Source organism: Caretta caretta, chromosome 1 (genome assembly GCF_965140235.1).
Source record: "Caretta caretta isolate rCarCar2 chromosome 1, rCarCar1.hap1, whole genome shotgun sequence".
NCBI classification, from domain to species: Eukaryota; Metazoa; Chordata; order Testudines; family Cheloniidae; genus Caretta; species Caretta caretta.
Window position 1 is genome coordinate 9,309,480 of NC_134206.1, and position 25,081 is coordinate 9,334,560.

General features: G+C 48.9%; 1 protein-coding gene across 7 annotated transcripts in view; it reads left to right on the forward strand.

Annotated features, from left to right (window-relative positions):
- The window catches only part of ARAP1 (ArfGAP with RhoGAP domain, ankyrin repeat and PH domain 1), a 227,884-nt gene that overhangs the window by 61,281 nt on the left and 141,522 nt on the right, over positions 1-25,081 (forward strand). The window contains exon 1 of one of the 7 annotated variants that reach the window (XM_048838600.2): positions 23,385-23,485. The exons of 5 other annotated variants lie outside the window; for them this stretch is intronic. The gene's annotated coding sequence lies outside the window, so the exon portion shown is untranslated. Of the gene's footprint in view, positions 1-23,384; positions 23,486-23,622; positions 23,643-25,081 lie in introns of those variants that run through there. One more of the 7 variants, XM_075125786.1, reaches the window with a different exon arrangement.

A 25,081-nucleotide genomic window follows, 5' to 3' on the forward strand; every position in this document is an offset into this window, starting at 1 on the left:
CTTGAGAGACTAACGAATGGGAAGATGCAATAAGAGCTGTTGAGTTCAGCTCATCACTTAACTCCATTTGAAATGAGGCTGTGGGAATGTTCTGAAGTTTCTTACGTACGGGATGTCATTGCTTTAACATCTGTGCTGTAATGAAACCGGCTATCGATGCACAAGAACTCAGTGCACACGGTCTGTGATTGGTTTCGTGTAAAGCACAAGTGTTTGGTCTGGATAACTTACACAGATCTTGAAACTTTTCCAGTTCTCCTTCCGGGTCTGTTCATTCTTGGTTGATGCACGGTTATTTCTATTGTGGCTTCTGTAAGGTTTTCGCAAAGATCCCATGTTTGGACAAAGAGGGTAATGGGGGAGTGAAAGTTTGTCCAAGTTATTAGCAAAATGAGAAGAGAGCCTTCATTTTTGGTTTAGACGTTCCTCAGACTCGGTGCCCTGTTGACTTAGAGGGACCAATCCCGAACTCTCTGACTTCAATGGGGGCAGAACTGGGCCCAATATGAGCATGACCCTTGTGGTTCTATACTCCGGCCAGAATCCGTTTACAGATGGCATTCCTTCCCCTGGCACTTTGCTTCTTGAGTCTCTTCATTGTGGTAACTGAGCACATTGCAAACAGAGAGATGCGAAACTCATCACCATAATGAGAAGATTTTTGTCCCACTCCCTAATTTAATTGATCTGTTCAGAATCTGCTCACGGCAGGAGGGACCAGTGTATGGACCCCTGAAGTGAGAAAATATCCGCCCTTCCTACAGGGAATCAAATATCTGCTCTCTTCTCCAAACACAATCACACAAGCTCTTCGTACCAAGTTCATCCAGATGAAAGTAACTGATTCCTGGAACATGGGCACTTTCATATTGCAACAGACAGAGGCCAGCATCAAATGCTTCAGAGGAAATAGTCCAGTCTCCATAATTCCCTAACTAATCAATACTGTGCCCCGGGGGGAAATTTCTTCCCATCCACATCTGGTGATTGCTCTATGCATAAGGATTGATCGAGTTTGCAATTACATAGTGGCTCATTTTTATTCTAGCTGGCAGATGTATACTCTGATTCATATGAACAACAGCTCATGCTCTTTAAAAATCTCACCAATCTATTGGCTTCTCTCATATCCTGTGGCAGCAAGTTTCACAGGTTAATTCTATGTTGTATAAAACGGTGTTGTTTTAGATTTGCATTGTTGGTCAAAATAAATAGACCCTATAGGATATAGCGGCAGAAGGGTTAGGAGGAAAATGAGTGAAAGAGCCTTGAAGTCAGTCGCTTGGATTGTACATGGATGACGCTTTGCTAACTGGAAGGAATTCAGTGAGAATCTTTTGACAAAAGAGGTAGCTATAAATTGGGGTGTGTCTTTTTGGTCCCAGGAGATCTGAGTGTATTTGTGTGTAAAAAAAAAAAAAGGGAGTAGAGAGATCCTGGAAAAACCCATGATTCATTCACTGACTCAAACAGGGCTCTGCTGGATTGCTGGAATGCCATGGGTTTCCTCTGTCGGTGCATGAGAGGGAGAGAGATTATTATAATGAGCCGGCACAGCTAGCGTAAAGGGCTACATAATTAATTTTGGAAATAGCAGGGCCTTTGTCCCAGCAGATTCTGGTGTAAGAGCTGCCACAATTTTCTGTTTGTCCTCCAGGACACACAACTGCATCGCAGTGATGTTGTGTCATGACATCTTCTCACTGTGACTGGAACGGGCAAACTGCTTTGGATAAGATCAATGACTACCTGAACCTTCAGCCAAACCTCCAGCTGGCCTTCTGTTGATGTTTGAAAAAGTTTGGTTAATTTCTGTTTTTTCCCTGTCCTGTGACACTATTTGGTTCCATCAGGACCCAAAGCAGAAGCTCCAGACAACAGCGCAAGAGAGCGTTCTCGCAGTAGCTCTAACCAGGATGGATACACATGCGGTGCACAAATTTGTCAGAGCTTATATTGAACCAGTACAACATCCCGGAGATAGGGGGCGGCGTGTCGGCGGAGGTATTGTCTTTTTGATGCGGCATAAAACAGAAGTCCCGACTACGGTGCTCATTAAAGATTTCCTGGCACGAGAGTTAGGGATCTTAACCAGGGGGTTTTGTCCGAATTCCATTCTGGTAACCGATTCCTTCTGGCCTAAAATTCCCCTTCGCCGTTTCTGCTGTGTATGGAATTCTTCTGCACCTCCTGTCCTATGCTCTTGTGCATGGTTTCCCTTTATGGCAGAGTCTGTCCACCTGTATATCTGTAGGGCCTCTAGATTGCTTGAGGCTTCAGGGCCCGACTGTACACCAAAAAAAAAGTAAATAATATTAAATAGCTTCTGTGTTCCATCCACAATGTCGGTGAGCTAGTTCCTTTGGGCAGGTTTAACGCACTTTGGGAGCATACAACCCCAGAAGCTAGGAATGCAGAAGTCCTGTTAGATCATCTAGTTTCTACATCTTGGGGCTGTGTAAGCTTGTTCCCTACAGAACATCTTCTAGAGTGTTGTGCAGTCTCCTTTTAAATGACTCAAGTGTTGGAGCTTCCACCATGTCCAGTGGTCCGAGATCACTGTCGAGACCCTTTGGGGTGCAAGACATGCTAGGAGTGGACATCAGACCCCTCCCCTTCCCAAATCTAGGTGGCTAAAAAGCTGCTTGGAAGAGGCCCTTAGATCCTATGGTGAGGAGCACCATAAACATGGTTATAAAAGGAATCAAAATTAACCCATTCGGTTGGTAGGCAAGGTCTGTTCCTCCCCCTTTGGGTGTTCAGGAGAGACAAGCTGAACTAGGAAGAGAAAAGAGATGTCACATGGTGTTTTTAAGGAGAAAGTTGCCATTTGAGAACTTGTCCATAGCAAGTGCCCGTGTTGGGCATTTCGATCGAGTTTGTATTATAAGGAAAAGTAAATGCTGGCTCCTTTTGTCAGTGTAGAGTGTGTGCCATGGTGGATTAGTGGTTGGAGCCAGAAGAACTGGCTTCTGTTCCTCACTTTGGGTGGTCATGTTTCTAGTGGGCAGAGGGCATTTAAGCACTGGAATAAATTGCCTAGGGAGGTTGTGGAATCTCCATCACTGGGGATTTTAAGAGCAGGTTGGACAAACACCTTTCGGGGAGGGTCTAGATAATACTTAGCCCTGCCTTGAATGCCAGGGACTGGACTGGATGACTTCTCGAGGTCCCTTCCAGTCCTGTGATTCTATGATTAGGAGTCAGGACTCTTGGGTTCTCTTCCTGGCTCTGTCAGTAACTGCCTGTCTGACCTTGGTCAAGTTATAGAACCCCTTTGTGCCTCATTTTTCCTATCAAAATCAATACACCACAACTTGGGCAAACACCGATCTCTGGAAAGTTTTATATTTAGTTCCTGAAAAGCATAGCGAGGCCATTGATAGGGTGGCCCAGTGTGCAACTTGGGTCACTGCAAATAGTGTGTGTGAAGGCAGGTGTCTCCAAAGAAGGGGCAATCAGAGGGACTGTCGTTTCTGAGCTCTGTAACTTCCACTTTTGAAATGAGCGACAGACAGGGAAACACGCTCGCGTGCTTGTATGCAATGCTGGATTTTGTGCTTCCTGCTCCTCCTGGTGAAATCTCCTTACTTAAGACCCGTTGTTTATGCAGTTTCTCTAAGGAAGTGATTGCTGGGGTTTTTCAGCTAAATTGGCCACCCTGCGGAAGTAGATAAATTAGAATGGTGCTGTCCCGGGCTCTGTTATGATCAGGAAAGATTCTTTTAGCCACGAAAGTGTCTCTGTGTGTTTGTGTGTGTTCATGCACATGCTGGTTTTTTTGTTTCTTCTTCAAACTTAGATTAGCTGAGTGTAGCTATTTTTATGCAGCTGCAGCAACAAACCAAGGAAACCAAAAACCATAGTGTAGGTTAACATATTTTTTGTTTGTTTGTTTCTAATTCAGATCCATCATGGAGCTGTGTGAGCTCACCGATTAATCTTTTCTTAGCACTCTTACTCATGCTGTCTGTCACATTCTCACATGCACACACACACAGTCACACTCTCTGGCACACGCATACACACACAAGGTACGTCTACACTGCAAAGAAAAAATCCGTGGCTCTGAGTCTCAGAGCCTGGATCTTGTGGGACAGGGACTGCAGGACTGAAAACATCAGCGTAGACCTTTGGGCCCAGGCTCTGAAATGCAGTGAGGGGGAAAGGTCTCGGAGCCTAGGCTCCGTCTATTGACCCGGGCTCTGAGACTTGGTGCTGTGGGTTTTCCTTAGCAGTGTAGACACACATAGACACACACCTTTTTCCGTCCTGTGTGTGGGCGTGGTCAGACATGGCAATACAGTCCTTGTGGCGATGCCTGAAACTAAGCAAGTGCCTTGATGGGGCGCCCAGTCTTTGTCCAGCCAAAGAATCCAAGGGTTGCACCAATCATGTGACAATGCCAAAGAATCACTGAATGTGATGCTTTCTTCCAACACTGAACAAGGAACTCTAGTGGATAAGGAAAACTGTATCCTCCCATGAGAGACTCTCTCTCTGCTTCACTGTAGAGCTTCTTCCCAGAGCCTTCTCCAAATCCACAGGTGCCTGGCGTCCTGCTACAGATTTAAAGAAACTTGGATATGTCTTCTCCTCTCCTCCAGCCCCCTTTTGTCCCTGTATGAGCAATCGTTAATGAGGCTGTTTCACAACGCCTTGCGACCTGGGAAATCTGGTCTTTCCCTGTGAAATCTGGTCTTTTGTGTGCTTTTACCCTACACTATCCAGATTTCACGGGGGAGACCAGCGGTTCTCAAACTGGGGGTCCTGGCCCAAAAGGGAGTTGCGGGGGGGGGGGCGTCACAAGGTTATTTTAGAGAGGTTGGGGTATTGCCACCCTCACTTCTGGGCTGCCTTCGGAGCTGGGTGGCTGGAGAGCGGTGGTTGCTGATCGGGGCCCAGCTCTGCAGGCAGCAGCACAGAAGGAAGGGTGGCAGTACCGTACCCCCTCTACAATAGCCTTGTGACCCTCCACAACTCCCTTTTTGGGTCAGGACCCCCACAGTTCCAACTCCATGAAATTTCAGATTTAAACAGGCGAAATCATGAAATTTACGATTTTTTAAATCTGATCAAATCGTGAAATTGATCAGAATGGAGGGTGAATTTGGTAGGGCCCTACACATTAACCGCTTCATAACCTTATCAAGCTCCGTTTTCCAGCTAGTTGGGTTGTTGGCTCCCCTGCTGCTATGCAGAGGCGGTTCCAGAACCTTGGTCCTTCGATGGGCAGAGACCAGCCGGGCAGCTCCCCGCAGTGTCGGCTCTTCCTTGGTAAAGGGAGGACTTCTCTCAGCAGGGTTGTCTCTTCGCTATGGTTGGGTGTTGTCTCACAGACTGGAAGTTGGTCCCCCTGCTACGTAACTGGGCCAACCGGGTCTTATAAACTTGCACACGGAGCCTGTGCCGTGTTTTATTACAAGGTTTGCAGGCTAGGGGGCCTTTTGAATCATCAGCTGCTCCTGGATTCTCAGGTGTAGAGGTGATCTTTCTTCCTCTGCCGTTTTTGCCCAGCGTGGAGGTGGTACCCTCTCCCTCGGAAGTCAACCTTCAGCAGCTCTCCATGCCTTTGGTGGCCCGTGGGTTGATTGTTGGCCTATTGGGCTGTACTTGGGGCTACGTGTGAAGACAACTTAGGGGTATCAGTACAATAGTGATGTTCTCTGAACTGGGCATGGGGGGCATTGGCCTTCGGAGAGGGGAGTGTTGAGGACTCCATGACCTCAGCAGAACTTTTAAACAGCTGAACAAGGCTCTGCAAAATAATGGGGCCGTGTTCATCCGGGTTCATTTCTGAATTGGCTTCTGTTTTTCTGGGTGCAGTTCAAGGAGTGGATTTTCATCTGTTATGCCCCAGGGCTTGGCCTGCCCTTAGAGCCATCCTCTGTGCCCCATCCTGGCAGATGAGATGGCAGGCCTCTATAAGGGCATACCTACCTGTGCTAACCTGAATCCAGTGCATGTAATGATAACAGTGAATGATGGCTTGGAGCAAGCTAACGAGCGGCGCATGTACCCAGGGTCCGTGCTCGGCTTCCACTATCTTTGCTTAGCCTGTGCTGTGTTGCCTTTCCTGCTATAGTTATCTCTGCTAACTAGATTCCATCTATCTGGGAAAGGCTCAGCTGCACCGCTTCTGCTGTGTAGACCTACTCTGACAGCCCCCAGATCTGCACCTCAAGTGTTCAGTCTGTCTGTATATTGGTGTGATGCTCTGTACCTCGAGGGAACACCCTGCACCCTCGTGTTCCTCCTTATAAAATGATTGTGTGGTATCCAGTGCAAAGTTTGTCATGTGGGGTGTCTTCAGAAGGCTCATGATACATGGAGCATTGCTGCTATAGTACTGTTGTAGGTTGAAATTTCATGTATATTGTTATGAGGCTGAAAATGTGTCCTCATGGCTTAAAACAAGTCCAGGCAAAAACTCTCCAGGAGCAGAGGCCAAGGCAAAATTCTCCAAGAGCAGAGGGGCAGTTCACACCTCATCAGGGCGAGTATGGGACAAACCCATCCCAGCCTCACAGGAACAAAGGACACTGGCCTAGGCAGCAACAAAGGATCTGTTGGACTCTCGAGTGAGTCACCCCCCTTCCCTTGGTCAGTTTGGGACTACGATGAGGTAATGCTCACCTGACTTTGAAAGGAGGGGGGAAGGCAAGAGGGAAGAAAGGACATGATAAAAGGGAGAGACGTTCGCCATGCTCTCTCTCTCCCACCTCCATCTACAGACACCACCACCAAGCCACTGAAGCGCTGATCAAAGGGGAGAGCCTGGCTGAAGAGCAACCAGCCAGCCTGTGGTGAGAAGCATCTCAGTTTGCAAGGGCATTGAAAGTGTTAAGATCAGCTTAGAATGCGTTTTGCTTTTATTTCATTTGACCAAATCTGACTTTGACTTATAATCACTTAAAATTCATCTTCATAGTTAATAAATCTGTTTGTTTCTTCTACCTGAAGCAGTGCGCTTGGTTTGAAGCATGTCAGAGACTCCCCTTGGGATAACAAGCCTGGTGCATATCAATTTCTTTGTTAAATTGACAAACTCATGTAAGCTTGCCGCATCCAGCGGGCATAACTGGACACTGCAAGATGGAGGTTCGTAGGGTTGTGTCTGGGACTGCAGATATTGGCTAGTGTCATTTGGTTGCACAATCCAAGCAGCGGCTGGCCAAAAGTGCTTACTCACGTAGCTGGGAGCAGCTTACATGCCAGAGGCTGTGCGTGACCAGCCCAGGAGTGGAGGTTCTCACAGCAGAGCAGGGTAAGTCTGGTTCCCAGAGTCAAGGATTGGAGTGACCTAGCAGATCACACCGGTCCAGATAACACCAGGGGAACATCACAAGTGGTTTCCCCTTCCCCTGTCAGTCTGAGAAAGCTGGAGTTTATTGACTTTCCGAGCATATAGCAACGTCTACTGTATCTAGATGCTCATGGGCTCAGGCATTTCGCGAGCAGAGCAGGTTTGCTCCGTGTGCTGGGGGAGTTCTGCTGTAGATAAACTGCTATCCTGTTCTGTTGTGTGTATCTTGAATTGATGTGAATGCCTCCAGAGATTATTGATGGGTGCATATTTTATAAGTCAAAGTAGTGATGAGTGGCTTCAGAGTGACCTCTACCCTCTAGGTCCCTCTTAATTGTTGTACTCCTGACATTTCACAAGTGTGGCTTCTGTCTGAAGGAAATCCAGAGTTGCCTGAAAGATCTGGGTTTAATTTTATGAGGCAGTGCGGGCTAGTAATTAGAGGATGGCGTTGGGACCCTGGAACTCCTGAGTTCTGACTCCGACTTACACAGCAATGCCACCTGTGGCTTTGGGCCAGACACGTTGCTCTCTCTCTGCCTCAGTTTCCCTATCTGTAAAATGGGGATAATACTACGGTGCCTCCTCAGGTGGGAGAGTTAAATTCAGAGGTCAGAGTCATCCCTGGTGTAACTCAGTTGACATCAGTGGAGTTACACCAGGGACTGAATTGGCCTCCTGCGTGTCAATCGCTTTGCACACATTACACAAGAGAAGCAGCAGCGTTATTGGTATTTCAGCAGATGCTGCAAGTGCGTGGCAGGGTCCTCAGAGGGTTAACAGCAGCATGAGTCAGTGAAATGTGACGGTGACTGGCAGGCTTTGTGATCTGCCTATTTATAGCAACAGGAAACTCCTCTCTCTGGAAGGCCGGTACTGCAAAGTGCACCAGGGTCACAGTGCTGGGAACAGTGAACCTCAGGCTGATGTGAAGCAATAACCCAGCTCCAGCTGGGCTGGGGGACGTGGCTGTCGCAAGGGATAAATCGCCCACTGTTGGGAAGGGCCCGGATGGTGCCGCAGTGCCCTTGGCCATGGGGAAGGGTGTGTTTTCCCCAATAACCTTGGCGCTTATTGCTCACAAAAACCATTTAATGTCGCTGTTGGGCCAGCGAGTTAATGAGCGCTTAGGTGCTGGTGGCGGGACCCAGAGCTCTGGAGATGGAAGGTCTCTGCTTACCTGTGGCGCAAACTTCCCCATGCCAGCTGCTGAGTGAACTGCTGGGCTCTGTGTTGCGTGGTGGGGCACAAGACCTGCCAGACACCCTCAAGGAAATCGATGAGCTTTGAGGGACCGTCGGGGGTATCAATGACAGATTTATCCCCTCACCCTTCCGCCTTCCCCCCAGCAAAATGTAGCTACTGTATCTTGGCTGTTTGGATACTTTCTGAAAGTCAGCTCTGGAGGGGGGTGGAGAGATGGCTTGCTCCCTGCCCCAGATGGAATCGGCTAAGGCAGGGGCAGTCAGTTACTTTTTGTCAAGGTCCAGATTTCTTGGTTAAGACAGAGTCAAAGTCCGGACTCCAGAGGAACACTTTTCAAGCCACAAGTGACCCCATTCAACAAACACATACAATGCTGTGTAATGCCTATTGCTTATATTTTTAGTGCATTAAATGAAAAATAAAACCAAACCACTGCACAACCTAAAAATAACCTCCAAGAAAGATGTAATTTACCTGAGACTTTGAGAAAGTACTTGGATAAAATGTGAAACAGATGCAAATATTGGCATTAAAAACATGTTCAGACAACTGTTTCAAGTCTTGAATGAGTTTTGTCACACACGATTATTGTAATGTAGGAATATCTGCATATAGATAGATAAACATATTCAAAACTTTTCAGCCTTTTGTGGTTTATTTAACATAAGTATCAGAGTTTGACAGAAAAATAACACTTAGTACACATGAACTCTTTATTTGTTATGATTCAAGTCTTTCCAATAACCAATACACACCCACCTACACATGTATTAAGCAAAAGAATCATGCATAATTACTGTGAAATACCTGTTAAATTACTGAAAATGTAATTTTATACAGCACTACAAATTACGACTACTTCAACTACCTGAAGCGGGGTTCCAAAGAGGATGGAGCTCGGCTGTTCTCAGGGATGGCAGATGACCGAACAAGGAGCACTGGTCTCAAGTTGCAGTGGGGGAGGTCTAGGTTGGATATTAGGAAAAACTATTTCACTAGAAGGGTGGTGAAGCACTGGAATGGGTTCCCTAGGGAGGTGGTGGAATCTCCATCCTTAGAGGTTTTTAAGGACTGGCTTGATGAAGCCCTGGCTGGGATGATTGAGTTGGGGATTGGTCCTGGTTTGAGTAGGGGGTTGGACTAGATGACCTCCTGAGGTCTCGTCCAACCCTAATCTTCTATGATTCTATAAATTTAAAATAAAATATGCGTGAGTAAAGTATAACTATAGTGCTCCCTAACAGTGGGGAAAGTGACATGACCTCTACTGGACAAAGGCCTTGAAAGCTGGAGTGAGTTCAGTCAAGGCAAGAGGGAAGCAATTGCAGAGATGATTATCAGCCAGAACAGAGTGATTATGTGATTTACTGGTTTCAGAGTAATAGCCGTGTTAGTCTGTATTCGCAAAAAGAAAAGGAGGACTTGTGGCACCTTAGAGACTAACCAATTTATTTGAGCATAAGCTTTCGTGAGCTACAGCTCACTTCATCGGATGCATACTGTGGAAAATACAGAAGATGTTCTTATACATACAAACCATGAAAAAATGGGTGTTTACCACTACAAAAGGTTTTCTCTCCCCCCCACCCCACTCTCCTGCTGGTAATAGCTTATCTAAAGTGATCACTCTCCTTACAATATGTATGATAATCACGCTATCAGAGGCTCGTTCACCTGCACATCTACCAATGTGATATATGCCATCATGTGCCAGCAATGCCCCTCTGCCATGTACATTGGTCAAACTGGACAGTCTCTACGTAAAAGAATAAATGGACACAAATCAGATGTCAAGAATTATAACATTCAAAAACCAGTCGGAGAACACTTCAATCTCTCTGGTCACACGATTACAGTCATGAAAGTTGCGATATTACAACAGAAAAACTTCAAAACCAGACTCCAGCGAGAGACTGTTGAATTGGAATTCATTTGCAAATTGGATACAATTAACTTAGGCTTGAATAGAGACTGGGAGTGGCTAAGTCATTATGCAAGGTAACCTATTTCCCCTTGTCTCTTGGCCCAACTTGATTATCATACACATTGTAAGGAGAGTGATCACTTTAGATAAGCTATTACCAACAGGAGAGTGGGTTTGTGGGGGGGTGGGGAGAAAACCTGGATTTGTGCTGGAAATGGCCCAACTTGATTATCATACACATTGTAAGGAGAGTGATCACTTTAGATAAGCTATTACCAGCAGGAGAGTGGGGTGGGGGGGAGAGAAAACCTTTTGTAGTGGTAAACACCCATTTTTTCATGGTGTGTATGTATAAGAACATCTTCTGTATTTTCCACAGTATGCATCCGATGAAGTGAGCTGTAGCTCACGAAAGCTTATGCTCAAATAAATTGATTAGTCTCTAAGGTGCCACAAGTACTCCTTTTCTTTTTATATAATTTACTGTTGTTCATGGTCGAGAAGGCTGACTCACACATGTATGTCGAGCCAAACATAGTCAAAATGTTAAATGCCATCTTCCTCAAGTGTGGATACATGGAGTCCAGCCCAAGGGTTGTCCAGAAAGTTTCAGATGTAGTTTCAATGTGCAAACATCTAGAAGATAATAAGGGAATAAGTAACAGTCAGCATGGATAGGTCAAGAACAAATCGTGTCAAACCAACTATATAATTGAAAATGATCTGGGTAAACTGGAGAAATGGTCTGAAGTAAATAGGATGAAATTCAATAAGGACAAATGCAAAGTACTCCACATAGGAAGGAACAATCATTTGCGCACATAGAACATGGGAAATGACTGCCTAGGAAGGAGCACTGCGGAAAGGAACCTGGGGGTCATAGTGGACCACAAGCTAAATATGAGTCAACAGGGTAACTGTTGCAAAAAAAAAGCAATTGTCATTCTGGGATGTATTAGCAGGAATGTTGTAAGCAAGACACGAGAAGTAATTCTTCCGCTCTACTGTGCGCTGACTAGGCCTCAACTGGAGTATTGTGTCCAGTTCTGGGCACCACGTTTCAGGAAGGATGTGGATAAATTGGAGAAAAGTCCAGAGAAGAGCAACAAAAATGATTAAAGGTCTAGAAAACATGACTTATGAGAGAAGATTGAAAAAACTGGGTTTTTTTAGTCTGGAAAAGAGAAGACTGAGAGGGGACATGATAACAGTTTTCAAGTACATAAAAGGTGTTACAAGGAGAAGGGAGAAAAATTGTTCTACTTAACCTCTGAGGCTAGGGCAAGAAGCAATGGGCTTAAATTGCAGCAAAGGTGGTTTAGGTTGGACATTAGAAAAAACTTCCTAACTGTCAGGGTGGTTAAGCACTGGAATAAATTACCTAGGGTGGTTGTGGAATCTCCATCACTGGGGATTTTTAAGAGTGGGATAGGCAAACACCTGTCAGGGATAGTCTAGATAATACTTATTCCTGCCTTGAGTGCAGGGGACTGCACTGGACGACCTCTCGAGGACCCTTCCAGTCCTGCGATTCAATGTGCTGCATCTTCAGCACTTCGTCCGCTTGTAAATTGTAAGCTCCAGCTGTAGTTTTGCTTATTCAACATCTGGAAAGGATACTTTGGCTTGTGTAAGCGGGGGAATAGTCCCACTCTTGTGGGGAAACTTTCCTGGCTTCTGCACTACCCCGGTGAAATGGGCTAGCGAAAGGATCTGAGTCCTCGCTCCCACTCCCTTTACCCAGAGGCCTCCTTGCCCTTGAGGACTCCCCTTCCACTCTCCTGTCTGGCAGAGTCCTTGTCACCCCAACAAGGCTGGGCCCAGGATTCCTGGGGGGCTCGACCCCCAACCCTGCTGTGGTCACCTAGGACAGGGGCTAGGGTGTCCCCACTCCGGGGTACTCTCTCTGCACTGGGCACTTCTCCGACCCACTGACCATTACATACAATTTAAAGCAAATGCAAGTTATTTAATCAACAATTAATTTTAAAAAGAATAAGGAATAATGGGAAAGGTTAAAGGAAACACATCACCCCGCTCTGTGGCAGGGAACATCACAAACAGTGTCTCTGGAACGTCAGGGCTGTTCACAGTCTGTTCCTTGTAAGTCCCAGGCCTCCTGCTCAGGCCCTGGCTGTGCTGCAGGGATGCTGTGGGTTGGACACTTGCTCTGGTGGTGGCCACACGCTCTCAGGCTCTCAGTGGTAGAACCCTTCTTCCCGGTGTCGCCCCCGCCCTGTCAGGGTTACGATCCAAGCCTGGCCTGCAGAGCCTCTTGGCTGAGGCATCTCCCTGTCCTGGGCCCACTGCCCAGGATCCCCCTCGGTCTCCACAGCTGCTCACCGCACCCAGCTCCGGAGACGGCTCCAGCCCCAGCTCTACCACTCGGTCTCTGCACAGCTGCTGCTCTGCCTCCAGCTCCCTGGGCTGCTTCTCTGGCCTCTCTGGCTCTTGCTGCAACTCTGCTCCCAGGACAGGTCTGCTGTCTCTGGATCTGGCCCAGCTCTGCTCCCCAGCTCAGCTCAGGCCCCTGCTTTCTCCTTAGCTCGGCCCCACTCTGTCTGACCCAGGCAATTCCAGCTCACATGGAGAACAGGACCTCCCTGGCCTCCTGACTCTCTGATTAGCCTGGCCGCCCTGTCATTCAGGCTGACCTGGAGCATTGGCCTCTCCCCATTGTTCCTGGGGGCTGTCAGTCTCAGGGTCCTGATTTCCCATAGACCCTTCCCCTTTTAGTACTGGGAACTAGCCAACTAAAACACCCCCACTGACTGTTAGTAAGGGGGCAACAGTCCTCTTACATTCCCCCTTGCTAAAATTCTGCCACAGCCACAATATTCACACCAGTACATCCGGGCCCCATAGTAACAACATATACCCACATCGTATCATATCAAAAACCCATTAACAATTATCAAAAAAAATTTAACATATTTAACATTTTACATCTACTTCTTTATACTATACATAACAATATTCATTAAAACACTACATAGAACCAATAACCTAATCATCTCTAAGTCTAAGAGGAAGTACACCCTTATTAGCCCTCTGGGACCTTCTTAAAACTGGTGGTTCATTACTCATATTTTCTATTTCCCTGTTCTTGGGTAAAACTGGGTGAGTTTGAGGGATCTGGCCATTCCCGCTAGGGTTTGGGTTTACCCCATTGGTTTTAGTCTCCTCTGGAAATGCTGCTCTATGCCTCCTACGAGCCCTGGTAAGACTAAAAGTCCAATGCTTTAGCTGGTCCCTATGTACTACTCTCTCAGGACCTCCTTGTTCAGGCTGGATAGCATACACTGGCAGTTCCGGATTGTTGTGGGTGACCACAGTGTAGGGATTTTGCTCTCATCTGTCCTGTATTTTATTACGTCTCTGGCGTCTGTGGCTACGAACTGGTACACTGTCACCAGGTCTGATGAGAGCCCCACTGGACTTGCGATCATAAGTCCTTTTGCTGCTTTGGACTGTGTCTTTAGTTGTATTGAGAGCAACTTCGCTGGCTCTCTTTGGCCTGTCGTGGACACCTCTGACCCAGTCATCGAAATTGGTCACCTCATCCTTTGAAAAGGCTTCTTGATGCTTCTCTGGCAGCACCCCTAAGTTAGCCACCTGTGCAGGAATCAGCCCTTGGCATGCTGCTTGAACTGGAACTGGCAGTCTCCCACCACATCTTTCCTGAGGAACGGTAACTTGTTCTCCCCTCTCCCCAAATGTTACCTTCACCTGAGGGATCAGCTCCTCAGGCTGTAACTCCATAGCCTTCACACTTGAGTTTAGAAGACTCACTGGTACTCTTCCTTTCACGGCACTAGTCAGTACATTGGCTGACTGAAGTTCATTAGGTAGGTTTACCCCAGATGTAGGCTCTACAAGAGCTAGACATCTATTGGTATTTTCTGATACACAGCAGTGTTCGTCAAGGATCTTCCCTCTCTGAGGAGGAATAACAGTCTTCTGTTTTCTGCCCACTTTAACATTTCCAATCTGCCCCGCAGGGCCCAATGAATGGTTTTGTCTCTGTGCTCGAGCCAGTACTCGACTCAGCACAGCATTCTTCTTAGCGTGCCCATGACGGTTCATCCTCCTGGTTCCTTCTTCTGGCAACGGTAGCTCCTAATGATGTTCATCCCTAAAATCCCTGGGACTCCTTTTCCCATATGGCTCCCTTCAGAGTCTTTGTCTTTCAGGTTGAAGATGCATTTCCCTGGCAGCGTCTGGCCCATGTAGTCTATGTCTGCTTCGAGGCATCCCACCACTGGGATTGCCAGTCCGTTAACTGCTGTTAGATGTACAAACTGTGTGCTGTGCATGGTCAGCTCCTTGTCTTTCAAATATTTTTGAAAATGCGACTCAGTAACGGTGGTGACTTCTAAGCCAGTATCTAACAAACATCTGGTCTTCACCCCTGCTATACATACTTCAGCAGTTAGACAGTTTCCAAATGCCTGCTTACAGAAGTCGCTAGATATGCTGGTATTGCCCACATTCCTTTCAACACTGTATGCAGAGTGATTTTCCACCAAGGAGAGGCCTAGGAACCCTTCTGCCACTGCTTGGCCTTCTACTGTAGATGGACCACTCGCTCCTGGTGCCCCATTGGTTTTCAGTGCCTGGGACTCTGTTCTCCTTCTCAGTGGACATTCCCGGCTCGCATGCCCTGGCCTTTCACAAGTGTAACAGATGTACCTTCCCAGCTCACCCTTTAGTGGGGCTCTTCGGGATCCTGGTGCCCTTGGATACTTTGACATACTAATGGGATTTTTTTCTTTCATTAACTCAGTCATCACTTTTATCATCTCCTCCTGTTGGACCACCAGTTTTTGGACAGCCTCACTTAAATTTTCCAGTGTTAACTGTGTTTGGGGCAGGGCCTTTTCTCCAGCAGCTGTATTCACTAGGCCCCCACTTCGTGTACGGGGGTTAGGCTTGGCTGTCTCTGTCACAGGAACTTCCTCTTCTTCTGACCACATAATGGCAGCCTGCATGAGTTCATGGAACTTCTTACTGGGCTCTTCCTTAAACCTCCTTTTCATTTCGCGGCGGAGGGAATCATCCTGGAGCCCCAGCACTAACTGCTCTTTCAGAACCGTATCTGGGTCTGGAACTCGTTGAGGGTCTCGCCGCTCCACTTTGCTCATTCTCTCCTGAAGGTCATATGCATATGCCTGGATAGTTTCACCGGGCTCCTACTTTTGCTCAAAGAACTCCTTTAGTCGGGTCCCAATAGGTACCTTATCTCCATACACTTCCAGGAGGAGTTCAAACACCTTTTCCACATCTTTTTTGTCTGCCACTGCCATGAACTTTACTGTGGCCTTAGCCTGGCCCTTGAGGTGCTCCTCTATGAAGTCCACATGATCTTCTTCAGGTACTCTTAGCACATGCAGAGCCACCTTCCTGACTTGACCCACTCCTCTACCGTAATGTCTCCTGGTCTAGTCGGGAAGTCTCCAAACTCCGTGACCTTCCACTCCCGTGGGACATAAATAGTAGGGGGTTTCTTAGCTTCTGCTGCGGGTTGGTCTATTACCGCCTTAGCCAGTGATAAGGCTTCTCTCTGTTCTGTTCTAGCTTGTTGTAATGCCTCAGCTTGGTCTGACAATCTGCGCTGAAGTTCAGCAAACTGGGCCCGGAGTTCTTCAATTCCAGCCATGGCAGGGTTCTGGACCAGGCCTGGACAGTGCTAGCAGAACTCAACCAGTAAACCAGTAAACCAGTGGGGTGGACCCTGTGGACAGGATCCTGTTCGTGACGCCAATTATTTAAGCGGGGCAATAGTCCCGCTCTTGTGGGGAAACTTTCCTGGCTTCTGCACTACCCCGGTGAAGTGGGCTAGCGAAAGGATCTGAATCCTCGCTCCCACTTCCTTTACCCAGTGGCCTTCCTGCCCTTGAGGACTCCCCTTCCACTCTCCTGTCTGCCAGAGTCCTCATAACCCCAACAAGGCTGGACCCAGGATTCCTGGGGGGCTCGACCCCCAACCCTGCTGTGGTCACCTAGGAGAGGGGCTAGGGTGTCCCCACTCCGGGGTACTCTCTCTGCACTGGGCACTTCTCTGACCCACTGACCATTACACACAAGTTAAAGCAAATGCAAGTTATTTAATCAACAATTAATTTTAAAAAGAATAAGGAATAATGGGAAAGGTTAAAGGAAACACATCACCCCGCTCTGTGGCAGGGAACATCACAAACAGTGTCTCTGGAACATCAGGGCTGTTCACAGTCTGTTCCTTGTAAGTCCCAGGCCTTCTTCTCCGGCCCTGGCTGCGCTGCAGGGATGCTGTGGGTTGGACACTTGCTCTGGTGGTGGCCACACGCTCTCAGGCTCTCAGTGGTAGGACCCTTCTTCCCAGTGTCGCCCCCGCCCTGTCTGGGTTATGATCCACGCCTGGCCTGCAGAGCCCCTTGGCTGAGGCCTCTCCCTGTGCTGGGCCCACTGCCCAGGGTCCCCCTCGGTCTCCACAGCTGCTCACAGCACCCAGCTCCGGACTGCGCCAGCCCCAGCTGCATCACTCGGTCTCTGCACTGCTGCTGCTCTGCCTCCAGCTCCCTGGGCTGCTTCTCTGGCCCCTCTGGCTCTGGTTGCTGCAGCTCTACTCCCAGGGCAAGTCTGCTCTCTCTGGATCTGGCCCAGCTCTGCTCCCCAGCTCAGCTCAGGCCCCTGCTTTCTCCTTAGCTCAGCCCCACTCTGTCTGACCCAGGCAATTCCAGCTCACATGGAGGACGGGACCTCCCTGGCCTCCTGACTCCCTGATTAGCCTGCCCATCCTGTCATTCAGGCTGACCTGGAGCATTGGCCTCTCCCCATTGTTCCTGGGGACTGTCAGTCTCAGGGTCCTGGTTTCCCACAGACCCTTCCCCTTTTAGTACTGGGAGCTAGCAACTAAAACACCCCCACTGACTGTTAGTAAGGGGGCAACAGTCCCCTTACACTTGATTGAACCAAATGCCATTTGCTTGTACCACGAATGGATTCCTTACAAACAGGAAGGTGTCTTTAACACTTTCAACTTCTTGGAGCCTCTGCTGGAAGTTTTCAAGAAGAGATGATTCCATCTGATTCACGTCTGCAGTGTCCAGACAGCTTAGCAGTATTGGGAAATGCAGCATCTCCCCAGTTCCCCAATCACTTTTGAGGAGTCTCAGTTTGTTTTCAAATGAAGTGACACTGCTGTGGAGATCCACTACATTGCGATTTTTGCCTCTGTAGCTTTAAGTTGAAATTGTTCAAGTGGCCTGTTAAATCAACAAGGAAGGCCAGGATGCTCATGCTTGTGGGATCCCTCAAAAATGCATGGAGCTCCTCTGCCTTTTCCCCTGGAATATTATGTGGATATTCTTCCACATGAACTCTAATTTCCCACAGCCGCCTTAGTACGTGCCCTGCGCTCAGCCAGCGGCTGCTGGCAGGGCTGAAGGGATGCAGGGAGGAAGAGGAGAAGAGGGAGAGGCACAAGAGGCCTCGCCTTGTCCCAAGCGTAGAGGGAAGGGAAGAGGAGGGCTGCCACAAGCCACTGAACTCTTTCCTCTCTCCTGTCAAAAGGCTCCTGCTGAGGGCAGGGGGAGAGACAGGGCCGTCCCTCGGGGGGCGAGGGGCCCGGGACAAATCAGCTTCCCCGCTGGTCTCCTAATCGTACATCGGTCGGGACGCGGGACAAAAGGGCTAAATATCGGGACAGTCCCGATTTTATCGAAGCGTGGGGCCCCCCCTAAAGTGCGAGGCCAGGGGCGGTCGCCCCGATTCGCGCTACCCAAGGGATGGCTCTGGGCAGAGAGCGCCCTCTGCTTCCTGCAGCCGCCCTGATTGTCAGCAAGGGAAAAAACAGCCAATCAGACGGGGTTTCTCCAAGACAGACAGGAAATATGCAGCCTCAGCCGTTGGGGTGGGATTGTGGACATTTTAATTGCAGGGTCTGTGACCTGGGGGTGCCATTTTAGATTTTGATTGGGGTGGTGGGTAGCATCCCAGGGGGTACTTGGCTGTCAGCCCCAGGCAGCCGGGCTCCTGCTGTCACGGATTACATGCAGGTGCAGAGAATTGGAGCTCGATAAATGTTTGGGAACCCCCCTGAGTCTCCTGCTGCACAGCGTGGCTCAGGCCTGGTGTCCCAGCAGGCCTCAGGCAGGGCTGAAGCCCCGAGTCCCAGAGCTGCCTCCAGCAAGGGGCCAAAGCCCCGAGTCCCGGTGGGGCTGAAGCCCCAAGTCCCTGCATGCCTCGGGCACGGCTGCATCCCCGAGTCCCAGCGGGGCTGAGGCTTGGAGTCCCAGAGCACCTCCAGTGGGGCTACAGCCCTGCGGGAAGTGCACCTGGACTCTGGGCTTCAGCCCCACGAGGAATTGGAGCTTCAGCCCCGCAGGAAGCACCTTGGGACTGAAGTACCCACCTGCAGGGCTGAAGCCCGGAGCCTCCATGAGCCCTGTGGTCTGCTGAAAAGGCTCTTGTGGTCTGGATTTGGACCACGGGCTGCCTATTGCTAAACCCGGAGTAAGGGTCTGAAGCATGCAGACTCAGACCCTTTGAAATAAAATCCTGGAGCATCTGTGGCCATGAAAGATCTACTTTCACAAGCAGATGGGGTGCTAGCCAGCACACAGGGGGTTAAGTTCCAGTTCTGTACATCTAACTGCGTTATTGCAATTATTATTATCTATTTGTATTACTGTAACGCCTAGGAGCCCCTGCCCTGTCCAAGACCCCATGGCACCAGGTGCTGCACAAACCCAGAATAAAAAGACAGTCCTAAAGAGCTTACAATTAAGGTGTAAGACTGGGGACCACAGATGGATACAGAGAGATGGAGAACACAAGGGAACAATAGCCAATATTGGTCACCACGGTTGGCTGTGGTCTCTTGACCAGCATCAAGTTTTCTGTCGACGTCCCGGCAAAGGAGAGTTGTAAGGAGAGATCTGAAGGAACGTAATGAGTCAGTTGCGTGGCTCTTTATGGGGAGTCCCTGCCAAGCATGAGGGGACAGCAAGAGTGAGAGCGGCAAGGTGTGTATTTGAAAACGTAACCCGTGGGCAGTGGAGGCTGACATCAGGAGTGGACCTTTCCATGCTGAATGAGAGAAGCAGGGTGGGAATAGGCTGTAAAAGGGCCTTGACAGCGAAGACCAGCGACTTACGTTTGATACGCTAGAGACACGGAAGCCTGTGGAGGGATGCAAAGTGATAGGCTAGGAAAAGGAACTTTGCAGCAGCCTTCTGACTGGATAGAAGCAGGGCAAGAGTGCATTTGTCAAGGCCAGAGAGAAGGACGCTGAAGTGATTAAGACGCAGGATGATGAGAGCCGGGATGAGGGCTTTAACTGCATGGATGGAAAGGAAAGGCCGTATCTTAGAAAGAAGATTTAGACTTAGGCAGGAAGTGAGGACCTAGGTGCAAGTCGCAGATGACGCCCAGGTTACAGATTTGACTGAGAAGGATGGGATGGTGTAATCCACAGTTCTAGAGAAAGAAAGTAGCAGGGAGGGATTGGGGAGGAGGGGAAAGAGTCAGAGCTCTGTTTTGGACAGGTTGAGTGTGATCTGGTGGCTAGCCATCCATGAGGAGACATTAGAGAAATGGGTCAAGATTGTCGTTTGGACAGAAGCAGATGGCTCTGGAGTTGAAAGGTAGATCTGAGTCGTCGGCACGGAGACGGTGATTGAATTTGGTTTTGTGGATAAGTGACCCCTGCAGGTTCAGTGGCCGGATTCATCTTGCTCACCACTTGAATTGAACAGTTGTGTAGAGGTATTGTTAAGCAGCTGCCGTATTCTGCCCCAGAGGTGGCTGTATTTCAGTGGTGGGCGATGTGATCCCTGCTTGTTGTTTACATGGCAGTTTGTTTGTAAAGCCGGGGGGATCATTTGGAATGGAATGGGAGCTGTTGGTGATGTATTTGCATGTCGTGTCTATCTCAAGCTGTAGGGACTGTGTTTAGGTAAAGTAAGTCATGTGTTTAATATTTTAAAAAACCCATCCACAAACCAATAGGTGACTAATAAACTGTGAGCCTGTCCTCCACCGGGTCCCGCTGCTCATATGTAGCATGCCTTCTCCCCTCCCTTCATTGGCGAGCTCTCCGGGACAGGGTCTGTGTCTCCTTCAGGGATATGCCTAGGACATGCTGAGTGCTAATTCAATCTGAAAATGATAGTCACAGTTATTGCAGGTGGACATGGCTGTGTCACAGATCCTTGCAAGTCCCCCTCGTGGCTATTCACTAGGCCTGCTGTCAGGGGAATCCAAGCCTGTTTCCCTGGATCCGCCAGATATTGTGAGCCCCTGGCCTGAACAGAGTCCAGCCACTGCACTCAACAGGCGCACTCATGTGGTGCAGACCTTCCATCTGGCACCCTCTTTTCAGAGCTAGAGTCCCCAGTCTAGCTGTCTAGCCCCTGGGCGCAGTGGTGACCTCTCAGGCTCCCCCTGTATGTGAACACACCCCTCTCCCAGAACTCCATCCCAAAGGTGTGAAGCTTCTGGTTGCAGCTTAACTCTCGCTGTTAGGTGGTGGATGGTCTCGAGAAAAATGACCCTGCCCCGAGAAAAACAGCTTCTTCCCTTTTAAAGACCTTTCAGCCCCGTGTCAGGTGACACCCGTGCCATCTTCCCCACATGCGCACAAACTTCTGCCAGGTGACTTTGTTGCCAGGACACTATTCGGGGCTTATTCCTTCACCCACTTACTTCCCTGGTCCTTCTCGCATGAACAGAGAGCAACAATACCCGAAGTCCAAAGATGCAAACAATTCAATGTTTATTGGGCTGAACTTCCAGCAAGCATGATTCCAATTTCCTTCCTTTGTGTCCCCCTTCCCAGCTCTGACACCACAGAGCCTTACACCTGTGTCCCTGTTCCCATTCCTGCCCTTAGCCAAACATGATTCCAATTTCCCCACCCCCATTCCCTGTTCCCATTTCTCCCACCCACACACCCACCCACCCACTTCCTGATTGACTGCAGACTATGTAGTAAAACTTGAGTTCTGCTTAGCTATACCTTAACCAATAATTTTCCTGAAATTTAACTAACCAATCCTAACATATTGTAACATGATTGTGTAACCAATTATATCCCACCACCTTAATTAGTTTACACCCAGCAAAATTAATTATACCGCAGACAGGAACAATCACAGAACCAGACAGAGATTGTACAGACAAACAATAGCAAAGTGGGAACTATAATGACAAAACAAAACAGAAATGAGGATTTCACATCCCAGCTATTGATAAGTGAGTTCTTGCCAGACAGGATGCTATCAAACTAAGTTTCCTTTTACATCTTCTAGGCACTTCCCTTTCTCTGGAGGCGATAGGCATTATCAGGACAGGATTGTATTCCTAACAGCCCAATAGCACCTTCTTTCAATGTGACTAGTTTGGGATGTGAGGAGGTGACCGGTCGCTTCCCAGCTTATGGCTGCCTCTGTTGCTTAGCCAGAGATCTCAGCCTTAGAACAGGGCCTCAGACTGTCACAGTAAGAGAAGACCCTTACACCAGCAGACTGTGATTTTGATTCTTTCTTTTATACCTCTAACTGGCCAAGTGATAAGAATACACCTAAATTCTTAGAGTATCAGCCTTTACAGACAGGTCTGAATATCTATATCCTAACAAGAAAAGGAGTACTTGTGGCACCTTAGAGACTAACCAATTTATTTGAGCATGAGCTTTCGTGAGCACAGCTCACGAAAGCTCATGCTCAAATAAATTGGTTAGTCTCTAAGATGCCACAAGTACTCCTTTTCTTTTTGCGAATACAGACTAACACGGCTGTTCCTCTGAAATATATCCTAACAGGTGCCCTCTCCCCTGAGCAACCAGTTCCCCTGGGCAGAAACTGGTCTATTGGCTTGAGCGATGACATTTCAATGGAAGAGCGTGTAACTTCAAGGGCCAGTCTTTGGAATCTCAACCCCGCATGGAGGCAAACAAGTCACAGAGAGCGAGCGCGAAAGGCTGCGCGTTCAGATTGGGGCTTGCAGCCTGGCCTGTCTGCCCCGAGTGTACGAATTCTGTGTAAGGTTATGAATTGTACAGACACATTCCCAAATCTCTGCAGGCTGGCAGGAGTGTCGATCCACGTAATGGCTTTGCTCTCTGAAATTTGCTTCCCCACCTGCCCCTGAGGCAGTAGGTGGTGATTTTAATATATTTTGCTTGTCAGACATTGGACAAAGTGGTGCTGTCCGTGGACCCTGGCTGCGGGGATGGGTCCATTCGCTGTAACAGATCCAAGTAAGGGAAATAAGGACCTTCTGGGTTATGTACTTGCTTAGCTGATGGCTCAGCCTTGCTATCTGCTCTTTTATCCCGAGGGCCAGAAGGCCCCAACCCTGGAATTACCCCTCTAAGGCAGTGGTTCTCAACCAGGGGTACTCGTACCCCGGGTGTACGCAGGGGTCTTCCAGGGGGCACATCAACTCATCTAGAGATTCGCCTAGTTTTACAACAGGCTACACTAGCACTAGCAAACGTAAAATTTCCTACAGACAATGACTTGTTTATGCTGCTCTGTGGACTGTACACTGAGATGGAAGTACAATATTTACATTCCAGTTGATTTATTTAATAATTATATGAACGTAAGCAATTGTTCAGGAATAGTGGGATGTGGCACTTTTGTATTTCTATGTCTGATTTTGTAAGCAAGTCGTTTTTAAGTGAAGTGAAACTTGGGGCGGGGGGGGGGGGTAGGCGAGACAAATCAGACTCCTGAAAGGGGTACAGTTGTCTGGAAAGGCTGAGAGCCGCTGCTATAAGGGACTGGAAACTGTGAGGCTCCCCCGTGCATTGTTCCATCCAGGGTTCACGGGATTAGAGATTCTGCCTCCAAAATCAGTGGATCACCTTTGACCCATAGAGGCAGGGCTTTGTTGGTGCCTCCCCCTCCCTTGCCCTGTGTGCTGGGGCTTTGTGGGTGGGTATCTGCAAATTTCAGCCTATGCAGAGGAGAGACAGATGCATGCACACACTGATGCAGAGCGTCTGAGAACTTTCACTTCGCTGTGAACCGCAGCGGGGATCAGAGCCAAGCTTCAAGCCGGTACGGGAGAGGAACCGGGCAGGAAACCCGCAGAGGAGTGTGGGAGGGGGGTTGCCCTCTCCTGGCTAGGGAGCTCAGCCGCTGCCCAAGTTGGTGGAGGAACACACTTGCAAAGGAGAGGGAACACGGGGTCTGAACTTGTCTGGGGCAGATGGAGGTAAATGCCTGCGCTGGGAGGTTTGTATTCACCCGTACTCGGCACTGCTCCTGTTTGAAGCTCCAGCTGCTGTCTGTTCCTTAGCTTTTCACTCTCAGAAACGCAGCCCTTTCCCCCAGAAACGGCCTGCTGCAGTCTCCCAGCATGCACCACCAGTGCCAGCTAGCTCCTCTCCGCTGGTTTCTGACCCCTGTTGTAAACCAGCCCCTGCTGATCCACCAGGGGCTTGGGAAAAGAGCCAGCAGAGATACCCACTTGCCAGAGCTCAAAGGCAGCAGTGTGAGGCAGGAGAGGAATGTAGGGGGTGAAGGTTATGTGCCTGGGGGCACTCTTAGCTGCAAGGTCTGCAGCAGCAGAATAATAATACCTGGCACTTTTCATCCATCGAGCTCACTTTACCCAGCAGGACGGTATCGTTACCCCATGGTACAGATGGGGAAACTGAAGCACAGAGCAGGGCTGTGACTTGCCCAAGGTTGCCCAGCTGGTCAGTGGCCAAGGGGGGCATAGAGCTCAGGTCACTGGAGTGCCAGGGTCAGGTGTCCTTTGGAGGAGGAGAGGATCAGTAGCTGGGAGCAGATTGAACTTTGGGCGAGGGAGGAGGAGACTTGTCCTCAGGGACACGAAGTGTCATGTACAGGACCTGTCCGTAACTGACAGCCCTGGTGTGGCACGTCCGCTCATCACATGCGGGGTTCCCACCACTGGAGAAAGAGAGGAAGAACATGTATTGCTGTCAAGCTCGCCTACGCTGAGGAGATGATGCCCATCCCCCAGCCGTGTGATGAACTGTAAGCCCTTTTTTCTCTAAGCCAGGGGAGGCCTCATTCCTAGAGCTCCTGGGATCTGTTGGCGAAAGAAGCCAGGAAAAGCTGCCCTCGGCTTGCAGCAATCCTCCCGGTGGCAGCTTTGCATAGGGAGGCTTAAGCACAAAAAGGGGAAAAGAGAAACATTTCGCTCCCTGAGATCACAGCAGGCTTTGTCACACCACCGTGACCGCTGCTGAGATCGGATGTCATTGCATCTTGTCCCTGTGGCGCAAGATGCTGCCACCCTCCAGTTGAGGAAGTCTCCCACCATCGAGAGTCCTTATGGGAAAATCAGCCTGTGGTGGGCACCATGGCTGCAGGAGGGGCAGGGCCGTCTGTGACTCACTGCAGAGAAAAGGACACAAAACACGACAGTGGCGCTAGGATGAGCCCTTTGGTCTGGTGCTGAGAGTGTCTGATGTCTCAAGGGCAGGGGAAGCAGCAGTACCTAGTGAGAAAGTGTATCATGGCTTGAATGACTCGGAGGGAATTTTTAAACATGATTCAGATCTGTGGTTTTTTCTCAAAAGCTGGTTCCTATAAGCAGCATGAAGAGTTGAAAACTGCCATTGAACTGTAAAGATTTACCAACAGGGTAAATCTTTGGTGTCCAAGAGAAAAAAAGTAATT